The sequence below is a fragment of the Mirounga leonina genome, unplaced genomic scaffold (assembly GCF_011800145.1).
Source record: "Mirounga leonina isolate KUSES-001 unplaced genomic scaffold, KU_Mleo_1.0 Mir_150, whole genome shotgun sequence".
Taxonomy (NCBI): Eukaryota; Metazoa; Chordata; class Mammalia; order Carnivora; family Phocidae; genus Mirounga; species Mirounga leonina.
Window position 1 is genome coordinate 28,621,626 of NW_023270374.1, and position 15,886 is coordinate 28,637,511.

Below are 15,886 nucleotides of genomic sequence, written 5' to 3' on the forward strand. Positions count from 1 at the left end.
GAGGAGGGGGCACTCTGTGTTCCCAGAGCTGAGGGGCAGACCTGCTGGCAGGGAGCAGCGAACACTGTGAGCCCCTGAGTGCGGTGGGCAGAGGCCTCTGGCTGGCAGTTGTCCCCCCAAGGCCCATCAGCCATCAGCCAGTGGGGGTGGGGCAGCTGGGAGCCCCGAGAGACACGACCTTGGAGAGGCCTGGAGAAAGCAAAACTGTCACCTCAGTGGCCCCAGGGGTGGGGGGTGGGATCGGGAGTGGTGTCTGCTGAGGAACCCTTGGCAAGCCAGGGCCTCTGAGCCCCGAGATGCGGCGTGACTTGCCTGAGATCACACAGCGATTCTGATGGAGGCCTTCCATTCAGCCAGGTGGGACCTGGTTGGGTCCCTGAAACCTGCCTGTCCTGGGCCTAGTGCCTTTTGAGAATCTTCTCTTCAGTCTCGATGCCCACACCCTCATTCAGGGGCCAGACTTGCCTCGCTGTGTGACCCCGGGCCTGGGCGCCCCCACCTCTGAGCCTCAGCTCTTGGTCTGTGAAGGGGGATGATGTCTCACGAAGGCTCCCTGACCCTGGGGCTGTGACCTCCTGGCCTGTGACCTCCTGGCCTGTGAGCCGTCCTGCTCACCCACTGGCCGGGCTGCCTGGTCTAGGCTCTGGGGTAGAGGCCAGAGTAGGGTGGGTGAAACCTCCCAGGCCCGCTGACCTCACTGGCCCCAGGATGCTCCCATGGGCGAGAGGACCTGGCAACTCCCTTCCAGTGACTGACCTCTTGGGCCTTGGGGTGGGGGATGGTGGGAAGTAGGTGTGGGGAAGCTGGAGCCACCCACTGTGTGCCTGTCTTTTTCCCCAATTTTCTGCTGGGGAGACTGAGGCTGCAGGACTTAACACTGACCAGCTCCCTTCCTTTCTCTTAATGATCCTACCTTTAGGCCTTTGCCCAAGCCATCGCTTCTGCCTGGATCATACTTCCCCTCCCTCGTTTCACACACTGCCCAGTCTTTGGACCTCAGCTGCGATGCCCCCTCCTCTGGGAAGTCCACCATGGCTTAGGACCCTTGTTGCCCCTCCAGCCCATGAGAGCTGGAGGTTACTGTGCTCTGACAGGATCGCTGTGGGTGAAGGCTCAGTAACTTTACCCTGCCCCACCCCACACCCTCAGGGGCCTGAGAAAACCTTCATGGCCTCCCCTCTCAGTTTTTCAAGGCTTTCTGATCTAAATTGCCAGACATCCCTCTAGGGCCTCCTTCAGACCTCTTCAGGCCTGGGCCAAAGACCAGCAGTGACCTAGTTAAGCTGGGACCCACACAGTCCAGACCTCTCACTCGATACCCCCCTGCCCATCTGACCTTCCTGCCTCAGGACCTTTGTACATGCTGTGCCAACCTCCTAGACTGCCCTTCCCATGCCTCCTAATAGGTCCAGGGGAGACAGGATGGGCTTTGGTATCACTCGGATCTGTGTTGGCATCTGGGTCTTCACTTCCTGGCTGGGCAGCTTCCTGGAGACTTTATGTCCTCATGTGTGACCCGACTGTGGCCGTGGCTCACTTCAGGGCTGTTGGGAGCATTTGAAGGGGTAGTGTGAACCCGAGGTGGGAGGAAGTGAGGGGGGAAAGTGTGGCCATCAGCATGCCCCAGTCCATGCCACCAGCTTGCTTTGGAGCTGCCGATAGAACTGAGTCCTACAGAGGGAGCTGAGGTGGCCTTAGACCCTACCAAGAAGAGCCCAGCCAGGGCTCCTTCCTTGGGCCCTTCCCTGTAGGCGGAAGCTCCGAGAGGGAGGGACTTGCCAATTAGCTGCTAAGAGGTGAGATTTTAGTCCCATCATTTAATCAGTGTGTGTCAGTTTCCTCATCTGTAAATGGGGTACTGAGAACGGCACGTAGTAGATCCTAAATACATACTAGCTAATCCTACTGTCATTGTTCATATTCCCCTACTCTGGAGCCAGAGTCTTTTCCATATTCCGAACCACTTGTAGGAAAACACCCCACTTTGACAGGTAATTCTTCTGAGAGTGTGAAAGGAAAGAAGGACTCAGGTGAAGACCCCTGCTTCCATTCGAGTGTGGGAGGCTGTAGGGGAAGCAGGAAAGGGATGCAGCCCCCGTCTGTGAAATGGGAGCGTTGGACTGACACCCTCGCCACGCTCCTCCGGCCTCCTCCGTGGACAGGGCGGCGCTGGTGGTCCTGCCCCACAGGGCTGTTGTGAGGAGGGAGGGGGCGGCAGTTGGGGCCCCAGCCTTGGAGGTTCGGAAGGGTCCCATGTTCACTCCCTATGTGGCCTTAGGTCGGCCACGCTGCCTGTCCTGGCCTCTATTTCCCCATATGGCCAGCGGACTGGCCACGGAGCCCTGCTTAGTCCCTGATGTGCGGACTACCTGACAGAGACCAGCTGGGACCAGTGGCCTTGGAGAGAAGGGCTGACGGTGGCCCAGGCCCGGAGCCCCCGGAGCCCCAGCGGGCCTGCTTCTGTCTTGGATGGTGGCCGGGGCAGCTGACTTGGCTTCTCTGAGCCTCCCTCTGTCCCCTCCTCTGCAAGACGGGGCTGATCGTCCCCGCATAGCTGGGTCCTGGTGAGAACCAGAGAGCTAAGCAATAATGGGAACAATCACGTTCACAGTAGTAAGGACCCCATTTATGAAGCGTGGCCCTTGCATTCAGGGCTCTGCATCGGTTAGCTCATTTGCCTTTTGCTGCCTGGGGGTGACCATGGGCTGGTACTGGGGGTGACCATGGGCTGGTACTCCTCCATGGTACTGGAGGAGGCTTTGGTCCATTTACCCAGGGTCCTCCCATGGGCCGCGGCGGGGGACCCCCTAACCACCATGCTGTAGCCCACCTGGCTCAGGCAGGTGCCTGATGGGACCTTTCCAGTCCCTCTCTCCAGAGGCAGGACTGATGGCTACCGATGGGCTGTTTCCCTCCCCACCACCTCCTCCCTCCTCCACCCCAACACATTCCTGATACAACCTTCACCTGCCGCCCATTCTTCCCCAACCCTGGTTGGGTCTCTGTTATCAGGAGACAATCCTGGACTGGCTGAAGAGCTCCCACCTTGGGTCCTTCTGAGGGGGGTTGTGACTGCTGATGTAGGTCCTGTTGGTGGCTCCCTTGGGGGTGGGGCCCTGGCACACGAGGCCACAGAGCCCAGACAGTTCAAGTCCCCTTGCGGTTGCTGCCTCTTATGAGCTCTGTGACCTTAGGCAAGCACTATGACCTCCGTATGCCTCAGTTTTCTCATCTGCAAAACAGGCTGACCACATAGGGCTGCAGTGGGTTCATTGGGATTCATGCATGGAGTGCATCAACCCATCAACCAGCCGTTATCATCTGAGAACCAATTGTCCCTCCTTTCTGTGGGGCCCCCAGTTTAGATGGTGTGTGTCCACCTTCTGAGGGGTACACATCAGGAGGGCCCCCGTGGGCTTTTTCTTCTCCGGGCCTGTGGGGTGAGGGAGAGAGTGGAGCTCTTTTCAGAAGTCGAGAACCTGCTGTGTGACCTTAGGCCACCCCTGTCCTTCTCTGAGCCTCCTTTTCCTGGTCTGCTCTCTGAGCAGTTGGATGTGAGGTTCTGCCCAGTCCCTCCTTGTCCCCATCACTGTACTGTCTGTAAGTCCTCCCTTGGCTGGTGTAGCCACCTGGCTTTTGCCTCTTTCCCACCACAGTGCCTGGCGTATAGCAGGTGCTCAGCTAAGCTTAGTGGAAGGATCCAACGAATGCACAGCAACTGAGAGCATACCCAGGGCTTTCCTATTTCCAGGTCTTTGCGTGCATGGCTCCCTTTGCCAGGAGCACCGTCCCCAGTCATCTCTGCTTGTGGAACTCCTTCGCATCCTTGAAGTCCTTCTCAAATGCCGCCTCTCCCAGCAAGCCTTTCCCAGCTTCTCCCGGTCAGAGAGGATTGCTGGTTCTCTGCACACTTGGTCTGAGGCTCTCTGCTGCCACCTGTTACGATCCAACTTGGTGTACAGGGTGACCTACTGATAAACAACAAGGACCGTGCCCTGAGTGGGCACCAGGCACAGCGGGGAGCCCTGTGCACAGGCTGTCTTTATTTACCCCTCCACAACAACCTTGAAGGTAGATATGATTATTATCCCTCTCTTTGCAGAACCCAGAAGCTCAGAGAAGTGAAGTGACTTTCCCAGGTATGAGAGAGAGAGCACCAGGATTTGAGACCAGGTAAGCCTGTATTTTTTCTTAAAAGGAAAAGAAAAAGCATTAACACACACCACAGTAAAAAAAAAAATTCAAAGTACAAAGGAAGACAGGGAAAAGCCTTTCTTGGACCCAGGTCTCCTTGCCAGAGGCAACCCTTGGGGGGGCGGGTTCTGGTGTGTCCTTCCAGGGAGATGGAGGGACATGTAACACACACACACACACACACACACACGATAGCATGTGGCGTACCCTGTTCTACACCTGACTGTGTTTTCTTGACAGGATACGTTGGGGATCAGTTGCTGTCACTGCTTTCTTTTTCATGGTTGCATAGTATTCATTGTGTGGATGGAGACCATGCCTTATTTCATTAGTGAAGAATACTTTGGTTGTTTCCTGTCTGTTGCTTCTCGCAGGCAGTTCTGTGATGGAGATCCTCAGTCATACACTTAGTATTCACATGGGAGGATTCCTCTAGGATTAATCCCAAACTCCGGGGTCAGAGGGTGTATGCGGTTGTAATTTCGATGGCGACTGTCCGATTGTCCTCCCTGCAGGTTGTGTGGATGCGACCTCGCGCCATAGCCCCTGGCTCCCCTCGCTCTCCCCAGTGCGGGTTGCTATAGAATTTCGGGGTCTTTGCCAATCTAATAGTTGAACAGTGGCCCTCTGCTGTAGTGTTTTGTTTTTTTAAAATATCACAGCTTTACTGAGATATAGTTCACATACCAAACAATTCAGCCATTTAAAATGTACTATTTAATGGTTTTTAGTATATTCACAGAGCTGTGTAACTGTCACCACAATCAATTTTAGAACATTTTTATCACCCCCAGAAAGAAGCTGTGTACCCATTAGTCACTCCACTCCCCCTCAGATGTTCTTCCTCTAGCTCTAGGCAACAACCAATCTTTGTTTCTATAGATTTGCCTATTCTGGACCTTTTATATAAAGGAATCATACAGAATGCGGTCTTTTGTGTCTGGCTTCTTTCACTCAGCCTCATGTTTTCAGGGTTCATCCATGTTATAGCATGTCATCAGTACATCATTCCTTTTTCTTGCCAAATAATATTCCATTGTCTGGATATAGTAACTATATTCTATTTGTCCATTCATCAATTGCTGGACATATGGTGGTTTCCATTTTTTGGCTATTATGAATGACGCTGTTATGACTATTCACATACAAGTTTTTATGTGAATGTTTTCTTTTTTCTTGGGTACATACCTAGAGCAGACCTTCTGGATGATATGGAAACTCTATGTTTAATCTTTTGAAGAAATGCCAGGCTGTTTTCCAAAGCAGCAACACCACTGTACGTTCCCACCAGCAATGTATGAGGTTTCCAACAACTTGCTGTTATCTGTCTTTTTAATTATAGCCTTCCTAGTGGGCGTGAAGGGGTGGCTCATTGTGGTTTTGATTTGCATCTCCTTAATGACTAATGAGGTTGAGCATCTTTTTATGAAGTTATTGGCCATTTGTAGTTCTTCTCTGGAGAAATGTCTATTCAAATACTTTGCCCATTTTTCAATTGGGCTGTTTGTCTTTTTGTTGTTGAGTTGTAAGAGTTCTTTATATATCCTAGGTATAGAGCCCTTTATCATCTATATGATTTGCAAATATTTTCTCCCATTCTGTGAATACTTTTTACTCCTTGATGGTGTCCTTTGGACAGAAAGGTTTTTAATTTTGATGGCATCCAATTTATCCATTTTTTTTTCTTTTGTTGCTAATGCCCTGAGTGTCATGTCTAAGAAACCAAGGTGGTGAAATTTATATGTATATTTTCTTATAAGAATTTTTTCAGCTTTACTCTGCATACTTAGGTTCATGATCCATTTTGAGTTAATTTTTGGTGTAGGGCTTGAGGAAGGTATCTAGCTTCCTTCTTTTGCGTGTGTATATCCAGTGTATGCACCATTTGTTGAAAAGACTGTATTTTCTCCATTGTGTGGTGTTGGCAGTCTTGTCAAAACTCAATTGACTGTATGTAAATGTGAGGGTTTATTTCTGTCCCTCAATTCTGTCCCATTGATTTATACCTCTGTCTTCATGCTAGTACCATGGTGTCATTCATTCATTCATTTATTCATTCATTCATTTAAAGTAATCTCTACTCCCAACTGGGGCTCTAACTCACCATCCCAATGTCAAGAGTTGTGTGCTCTACCAAATCTGAGCCAGCCAGGTGCCCCCATGGTGACTTGATTACCGGAGCTTTTCCCCAAGTTTTGAAATTGAGAGGAGTGAGCCCTCAAGCTTTGTTTCTCTTTTTCAAGATTGTTTTGGCTATTCTGGGTCCCTTGACCTTCCATGTGAATTTTAGGATCAGTTTGTCAATTTTTGCCAAGGAGATAGCTGGGATTTTGATAGGGATTATATTGAGTCTGTAGATGAATTTGGGGAATATTGCCATCCTAGCCATGTTTAGTCTTCCAATCCATGAACGTGGGGTGTCTTCCCATTTATTTAGATTTTCTTTAATTTCTTTTAACAATTTTTGAAGTTTTTTAGAGTGTAAATTTTGCACTTTTTTGGTTACTCTTATTCCTAAGTATTCCTTTGATATTGTAAATTATTTCTTTATTTTTGGATTATTCATTGCTAGTGTTTAGAAATATAATTTAATTTTTATATATTGATCTTATACCTTGCAGTCTTGCTGAACTTGTTTATTAGTTCTGATAATTTTTTAGTGGAATCCTTAGGAATTTCTGTATATAAGATCATGTCATCTGCAAACAGAGATAGCTTTACTTCTTCCTTTCTAATCTGATTGCCTTTTATTTCATCTTCTTCTCTGTTGCCCTGCTTGGAACCTTCAGTACAATGTTAAATAGAAGTTGTAAGAGTGGACATCCTTGTGTTATTCCTGATCTTAGGGGGAAGGCATTCAGCTAGTCACCTTTAAGTATGATGTTAGATAGAGTTTTTCACAGGTGCCCTTTATCAGATTGAGGAAATTCACTTCCAGGGAATTTGTTGAATGTTTTTACCATGAAAGAGTGTTGGATTTTGTTAAATACCTTTTCTGCATCTATTGAGATTACTGTGTGTTTTTTGTCCTTTATTCTATTTGGTATGGTATATTACATTAATCAGTTTTCAGGAAGTTAAGCCAACCTTGTATTCACCTGGTCATGATGTATAATTTTTTTTATATGTTGTTGAATCCAGTTTGCTAGTATTTTGTTGAAGATTTTTATATCTTATATTCATAAGAGATAGCAGTCTGTAGTTTTCTCCTTATTTATTATTATTTTTTTAAATGATGTCTTTCTCTGGTCTTGGTATTAGGGTAATGCTGGCTTCTTTGAACAAGTTGGATGGTGTTCCTAGTGAAGACTTGGTATTAATTCTTTAAATGTTTGGTAGAATTCACTAGTGAAGCCATCTGGGCCTGGGTCTTTATTTGTAAGATGTTTTAAAATTACTCATTCAATATCTTTACTTGTTTTAGCTTTATTCAGATTTCCTATTTCTTCTCACTTTTGGTAGTTTGTATTTTTTTAGGAGTTTGTCCATTTCATCAGAGTATCTTATTTGTTGGAGTAGGATTGTTTATAGCATTCCTTATAACCTTCTTTATTTCTGTAAGGTTTGTAGTATTGTTCTGTCTTTCATTCCTGATTTTAGTAATTTGAGTCTTCTCTGATGTGTTCAGTGAAGCTAAAGTTTTGTCAATTTTGTCGATCTTTTTTAAAGAAGCAACTTTTGGTTTTATTGATTTTCTCTGTTGTTTTTTTATTTTCTATGCCATTAATTTCTGCCCTAATCTTTATTTCCCTTCCTTTACTTGCTTTAGGGTTAATTTGCTTCTCTTTTGCTAATGTGTTAAGGTGGAAGGTTACGTTATTGGTTTGCGATCTTTCCTCTTTTTTATTTCTTTTTTCTTTCTTCTTCTTTAATATAGGCATTTACAGCTATAAATTAACCTTTAAGTTCTACTTTTACTGCATCCCATACATTTTGATATGTTGTGTCTTCATCTTCATTCACCTCAAAGTATTTTCTATTGTTTTGATGATTTCTTTGACTCATTGGTTATTGAGGAGTGTATTAATTTTTACATATTTGTAATTTCTCTTATTGATTTCTTAAATCATTAAATTGTGGTTGGAAATATGCTTTTTATGATTTCACTCCTTTTAAATTTATTGAGGCTTGTTTTATGGCTTAGAATATGGTCTATCCCAGAGAATGTTCCATGTGCCATGTGCCCTTGAGAAGAATGTGTATTCTGCTGTGGTTGGAGAAATTGTGTACGTTTAATTTGCATAATCTTATAAGTGAGGTGAGCATCTTGTCATATGTTGAAGAGCCATTTGGTTTGCTGTAAACTATCTGTGATTATTTTTCTTATTTTGTGGGAGTTCATTCTATATGAAGGGTAAAACCCTTGTCTCTCATATGAGTTACAAATATTTTTCTTAGTTTGTTGTTTGCCTTTTGAATTTGTTTATGATATTTATTGAGCCATGCAGACATTTTAGATTTTTATGTTGACAGATTTATCATTTTAAGAATGACTTTTAGGTTTTGTCCTGTGTTAAGAAATGTTTTTCCCATTTCGAGATTAGAGAATTTATTCTCTGCTCCCCCTTTTAAGCTTTTTGGTTTTATTTTTATGTGTTTTAAATCTGATGGATCTGGAATCTATAGGCATATGGAGTAGGTTTGAAACCCAACTTTGTTTCCTGATGGCAGGTCATTGATCTCAGCTCTATCTTAAAAATAATCTACCTTTGGGGCGCTTGGGTGGCTCAGTCATTAAGCGTCTGCCTTCGGCTCAGGTCATGATCCCAGGGTCCTGGTTTCGAGCCCTGCACTGGGCTCCCTGCTCGGTGGGAAGCCTGCTTCTCCCTCTGCACTGATTTGCCTGTTTTTGTGCTGATATGACACAGTTTTAATTATAGTAATTTTCACTATCTGGTCGGGCTATTTCCCCCTCATTACTCTTTTTAGGGTTTTTCTGGCTACTCACATACATTTACGTTTACTTGTAACTTTAAAATTGATATACCTAGATTTAAAAAAAATCCTGTTGGGGTTTTATTGGGGTCACATTCAATTTTCAGATTAATTTAGGAAGAATTGATATTTTCATAATGCTTTCTTTGATTTTCTTTTTTAAAGAGATTTTATTTATTTATTTATTTGAGAGAGAGAGCATGAGCGTGAGCAGGGGGAAGGGCAGTGGGAGAGGGAGAGAGAGAATCCTCAAGCAGATTCTGCACAGAGCCTGATGCGAGGCTTGATCTCACAACCCTGAGATCATGACCTGAGCTGAAATCAAGAATCAGTTGCTTAACCGACTGAGGCCCCCAGGAGCTCCTGATTTTATTTTCTGATTGCTGTTGGTATATAGATACATAATTGATTTGGGGGTAGTAACTTTTAATTTCCTTCCACTTTAGTTAATTTTCTTTTTGATTAAAGGTTTTGTGGCAGATTCTCTTGGATTTCCCAGGTATGTGCTGAATGCATCTGCAGATGACACTTGTCTTCTCTTTTCTAATTTCATTTTATTACTTCCATTTCTTATTCTTAGCTCACTGGATTGGCAAGGATCTCAGAGCAAGGTTAACTAGTGGACATGCTTGTCTTTTCTGCACTCTTTCCCTGTGAATTAGCTTTTCTAGGCCTGGGCTCCTAATGAACTCCACCAGACAGTCCCTCCACGGCCATGCACAGAGGTTGGCACATGGTAGTAATCTGGGAAGCCTTTCCCTCATTGTAAGAGTGATTACAAAAGAGCAAGGATCTGGGGCACCTGGGGGCTGAGTTGGTTAAGCATCCGACTCTTAATTTTGGCTCAGGGCATGATCTCAAGGTTGTGAGACTGAGCCCCATCTGGGACTTCGTGCTCAGCGTGGAGTCTGCTTGTCCCTCTCCCTCTCTCCTCCCCTTGCTCGCACACACTCTCTCTCTCTCAAATACATACATAAATAAAACCTTAAAAAAGAAAGAACAAGGATCTAAAAAAGGTCTTTCACAGTAATGATGATGATAGCTAATATTTATTGAGCACTTCCTAGCTGCTAGGCTCTCTCTAAGTATTACTTCATGTTTTCTTACAACAAGACTAGTTATGTGGGAATGATTATGCTGATTCCCATTTTTGATAAGGGGTAGACTGAGGCCCCCTTGGGGCTGCATGACTAGGAAGTGGCAAGCTGGCCTCTGAACCTGGCGTTCTAGCTCTAGGCCTGTATTTTTATGATGCTTCTGTTTCCCTGGAAGGTCCAGAGTTATGGTCGGTGATGTCAGAGGTTGGCCTCTGACCCCGGTGTTGCCTCTGTGTCAGGCAGGCGGAGGTGGTGGAGTGTGGATGCACCTGGAGCAGTGGGGGCTGTCTGCACAAGTGGGCGGTACACCAGAGGTGCTTTCTCATGCCACTCTCCTAGACCGCGAGCATCCCAGCCCTGGTGCACTCACTTGCTGTGTGGCCTCAGGCAAGGTTTGGCTTCTCTGAACCGTGGTCCCATCTGTTAATGGGCAGTTATAGTCCCTACTTCCTTGTGCTGTCCGGACAGTTGAGTATCAACTGCATGTAAAATTCTCAGCTCTGTGCTCGGCATTCAAGGCCTTGACACCTAATGCCCGCCTCCTCTTGCATTGTTCCTCTTATCCCCAGCAGTTAATAATGCCAGCAAACACCATTGTGTGCTGTTTCTCGAGTACTTGTTCTGTGCCTGACACATGGCCTCTCTCGTTTGATCCTCAGATGTTAGGTTTATTATTATCCCCATTTTAGAGATAAGGAAGCTGAGACACAAAGTGACTTGCCCAAGAAGATTTAGCTCGTAAGTCGTGGAGGCAGGATTTGAACACAGGCCTGACTGGATTCCTCACTCTCAGATCCTAATCCCCTGGCCTCCCTCTGCCCTTAGAAGGAGTGGAGGGGACACTCTTCAGAGTAGGGAAGGAAGGGGCGTGTGCTGTGACTGAACAGCAGTTTATTCCCCAGACTCTTCTGGGTGTTGTGAGCGATTGTGGGCCTGGGGAGGGGGCATGGCCAGGTCAGGAGGTGCGGGAGAGCCTGGTGCCCTCCAGCAGAGGGGCCATGGGAGAGGGCAACAGCACCAACTGTGCAGGGCCCGGTGGACCCGGGAGAGGGGTTTAGGCCTCATCCAGAGGGGAGTCATGGGAAGCTCTTCAGTGTGTGTGTGTGTGTGTGTGTTCTTTTAAGTCTCATTAAAAAACAATTCTTGACAAAGTAATTTCTAAATGTCAAGTGATATAGCACATAAAGTAAAAAAGGGATTTTCCTCTCACACCTTTTGGATGAAACATCATGAAGAACTTGGAATCCTTCCAGAACTTTCTCTGCACCTCGACAGCCCACGTGCGTGCTCTCGTAGACGCACATGCACACGCACACGCCAGCTTCCTTTAGGGAACCACCGTAGCTCACGCGCACTCCCGCCGATGCCGCACCAGGCCCCTGGCGAGCGCTGGCTCATTTACCCCGCTCACCAACCCCGGGACTTAGGGAGCGTCATTGCCCCCCTTCTCCAGTTGAGGAAACTGAGGTCCCGAGAGGCCCAGAGGACAGTCTGCCCTGGCCGTGCCCTCCCTGGGCCTACCGGTGCGTCTGCTTGGGCTGCTTAGCTGCGTGGCCGTCCTGCGGGGCACCGACCGTCATTTATTCATCCGCCCCCCCCCCCCCACGAACACGGAGGTCGTTTCCAGTCTTGCGTGGGGAGCGCGAAGCAGCCGAGGCCCCCATTGCCCGCGTGGTTTACAGAGACGCCTCTGGCTGCAGGGAGGAGGGTGCACCCCAGACCCCGGCGTCCGGGCCCCGGAAGGCAGGCACCCCCCGAGGGAACGGCCCCAGGGGTGGGAGAGTGCTCCAGTTGAGGAGGATTTGGGGACGCGGGAGAACCAGTGCCGAGACGGTGACACATGACGCGGGGCCGGGGCTACAGCCTGGGGGCGAGATGCCAAGTCAGTCGGGGACCCCCCGAGCATGAAGGGCTGGGGCGGTGAGCATCCTTCCTGGTGCCTCTCGTGCACAAGCCCTCAGTCGGGAGCCTGAGGTTAGGAGCGGCTCCCCAGAGGAAAGGGGCCTCCTTCCTCTGGGAACCTCAGGCACCCCCAGTGCGGAGGCCTCACCACTTCCCCTGGGCCCCCCAAGGGTCTATCTGTGCCTCAGAGTGTGCAAGTGGCGGAAGAGATGTGGGATTGGTTCCTCTCAAGTGGGCAACTCATGGTGACTTGGCGTTTGGGCCCCAGAACCAAAAGGCCGGGAGACAGGGTCCTGCCTCAGGAAAGGAGCCTGGGGTCTGGCAGGGTGGTCGCTCCCGAGGTCACACAGCACACCAGACCCCACCCTAAATGTGCCTTGAGCACACTCTGCTTGGTCGAAGCCGGAAACCTCTGGCTTTCTCTAGGAGAGGGGCCTGGGCTGCCTTATCTGCCCATGCCCCATCCGCCAAGGGCATCTGGCTGTTCCACGTGGGAGCTGTCCTGAGGGCAGGGGGTGGGGCCACAAGTTCCCCCAGCAGACCCCATGAGCAGCCCCTGATTCCTGCCTGCCCACTGTGGTTCCCTGTCCCCGCTCACCCTCGCTGTGTGACCTCACACAAGTTCCTCAACCTCCCTGTGCCTTAGTTTCCTCATCGGTAAAACCGGAACACTACTGGTATCTACCTTCTAGATTATCGTGAGAATTTGACAAGTGAGTATTTGCACACTGCCTGGAGCAGGGCCTCGACAAGGTCCAGGCCCTGGGAGTTTTCGAATATCCAGGAATGACGCTTGGTCTCCACAGCATGGCGTTGTAGGAACAAAGGATGCAAATCATGTCTGTGTTCATTTAGTCTTTTGTCTATTCTGCAGATATTTCCAGAGCAATTAGTAGATGCCAGGCCTGTCCTGGCCACTGGGGAGGCGGAGGTGGATGTGACCCAGGCCTGCCTGCAGGGAGCTTGGTCAAGGGCACTAGATGGATCCCCGTTTTGTTTATGGTCATACCTTCCCATGATGCCCAGCTGCTTGTCTTCCCGGGGCAGGGCCAGCAATGTGCCGCTCTGTCCCGAGCATGTTCCGTGTGCCTTCCTCGTTGATTCTCCCAACAGGCCCGTGACATGCGCACTGCTGTTCTCCCCGACTGACAGAGGAGGAAACTGAGGCACAGGGTCCCATGCTGGGGTGGCAGGGCTGGGATTCAAACACTCTAGTACTTTAGCTCTTAACCTCCACACACCTGCCTCACCACAAACACGTGTTACTTGTATATAATCAGATTTAACCACAAAGACCAACAAAACAAACAGAACAGAAACCCCACAAACCGACAAGCTTTGCAACCGGAGACCAGGCCATCTTACTTGGGTCTTGAAGGCTCTCGTATTTTTTCTGAGTGCCCTACTAAGAGTGGTCTTGGTCAGTGTAAGAGTTTGGGGCCAGGAGCTATCTTTTTTCCCTCGCCCCCTCCCAAGAGGGCACGAGCATTTTCTAGATGCTGGGGGTGGGGGGGGGCGGTGCTTAAGGTCCAGGCCTGGCTCTCCCTCTTTCTCCACAGCACACCAACCAGTGACTCTTTCTCCTCTCCTTGATTACCTCCAGTGACAGGGGGCTCACCCTCCATCATTTAGTTTATTCTAAAGAAAGTTCAGGCTCCTAGGGAGTTCTCCATTTAAAAATTTTAAAAAATTATACTTAAAAAATATCATATATTTTATTTCCTCTGAAAGTCCCACAAACAGGTATCCTGCTAGCACGTGTGTCCTCGGACACAAGGCCTGGCCAGTTCCTCTCTGTATCCCTCTGTGGACTAGCATATCACCTGCTGCACAGTCAGTGCTGTGAAAGCTGTACCAGGGAGCCATTGTGTAGGGAATACAGTGGCTGGGGCCCAGCCTCCATCAAGCCTGGGGCTGCGGGTAACTGGGTCAGTGGGACCCACGGGACACTGACTATATGAGTGCTGATATGACCCCAGTAGATGGGATTGCATAGAAATTGGTCCTCTTTGTCCCCAGGCCTCCTGGCCTGTCCCTCAGGAGGCCCTGGTGATCCCTTGGGCTGTTGAGCAGGTCCCCTCAGGGCCTTCCCAGCCCCACATTCTCTGAGCTGGATGGTCCCCAGGGAGCATGCAGGCCGTGCCCACATTGTGCAGCCTGTCAGCCTGAGGCCCAGGGGGTACAGGAACTGGATGAGGTTCCCGTAGGGAGGAGAGCTTGCAGAGCTGGGCTTGTTGCTCAGGGCCGATAGTCTTGCCTAAGGCCTCAACCAGTCAAGAGCACTTTTCCCCATCCATGGGTTCCCAGAGGAAATTCTGGACTGATTCCAGAGCCTCCAGCATTCCCTGGAGAATATTCCAAACCCATCTTGCCGATATGTCCAGAACCACACAGTAGTAATCATAGCTGATGTGGTAGGGTACTTGCCTTGTTCACTTACAAGGGACCCCGGTGACCCCATCATTTCCAGATTAAGAAATAAGGCACAGAGAGGTTAAGTCATTTGCCTGAGGTCACACAGCTGATTAGGGGTAAAGGTGGGATCTGAGTTTGGGGAGTCTGGCTCCAGAGCCCACCCTTAACCACCGTGTCGTACCTTGCCTTGCTCATGCTCATAGCATGCTTTGGGAGGGTTGAAGGAAGGGACGGTCTGAGAAGCTCTTAGCATTGGAACTTTCAGAGGCAGAGCCTGATAAATTGTGACCCAAGAGTCAGAGCCATGGCGATGTCTCTTTCTAATCATATCCATACAACAGCCCTGAGAAGTCTGCTTTATCCTTGTTTTGCAGATGAAGACATTGAGGCCCAAAGAGGGGAAGTGAGTTGCTTAGGGTCACATAGCCGGGAGAAGTGGAATAGGGCCTCTAGTCCAAGACCCCTGACTCCACACCTGGTGTTCGTGCTGAGACCTCAGGCTGCTTCCCAGATCCTCTGGGACAGCCCCTGCCTTCCACCAGGTGAGGTGACGACCCATCAGGGCTGCCAAGATGAGGGAGTGGGGAAGGGTGGCCATGATGGGTGGGACGACCCTAGCCAGGCTCACTGGGAGTTGGGGCCAACCAGGATCTGTGGATTGGGAGGTAGGAGGCAAAAGGGGGTGGCAGGGTGGTGGGCATCACTGGAGAGCTTTCAATTTGCTTTTTTTTCTGAGCCACGTGTTATCAAGGAGAGGTACAAAAGTCAGGGGGGCTTAGACCAGAAAGGATTTGGGGAACACTTCCCAAGGAGGTGACTTTTGAGCTGAGAACCAGAGGCATGAGTTATTCTGGTGAAGTGGTCGGGGAACAGCATTCAGGCAGAGGGAACAGCATGTGCGAAGGCCCTGTGGCTGGGGTGAGCTCCCAGACATCTCTCCTTCTTCCATCCTCCTGCTGTATCCCTGCCTTGGTTGCAGTTTTTAGCACCTTTCACCCTGGTGTGAGACCATTTCAGTTAGTCATGTATTTGCTCAGTGAATCCTCAGCGAGCCCTCTCCCATGTGTTGTGTGCCTGGGATATAGACATGACTCAGATACTGTCCCTGCCCATGAGAGACAGAAAGTGACTCAGGGGAAGGTGGGGGAGGTTAGGCCTACTGATTATGAGTCATTTTTTTTCTGTGCTTGGCCCCATACCAAGGAAACCATTTATGGATTCCATCATTATCCCCACTTTACAGATTAAGAAACTGAGGCTCTGAAAGTCGAACTTACCCAAAGAGGCTAGTACCCTTCTTTGGGCCTCAGTGTCCTCATCTGTAGAATGGGTGGGGGAGTGGA

At 48.9% G+C, this 15,886-nt stretch overlaps 1 protein-coding gene across 1 annotated transcript in view; it reads left to right on the forward strand.

The window, feature by feature from the left end:
• Positions 1 to 15,886, forward strand: part of SRC (SRC proto-oncogene, non-receptor tyrosine kinase) — a 48,748-nt gene that overhangs the window by 13,031 nt on the left and 19,831 nt on the right. The window contains exons 2-3 of the mRNA XM_035006286.1: positions 4,103 to 4,173; positions 14,918 to 15,085. The gene's annotated coding sequence lies outside the window, so the exon portion shown is untranslated. The remainder of the gene's footprint in view (positions 1 to 4,102; positions 4,174 to 14,917; positions 15,086 to 15,886) is intronic.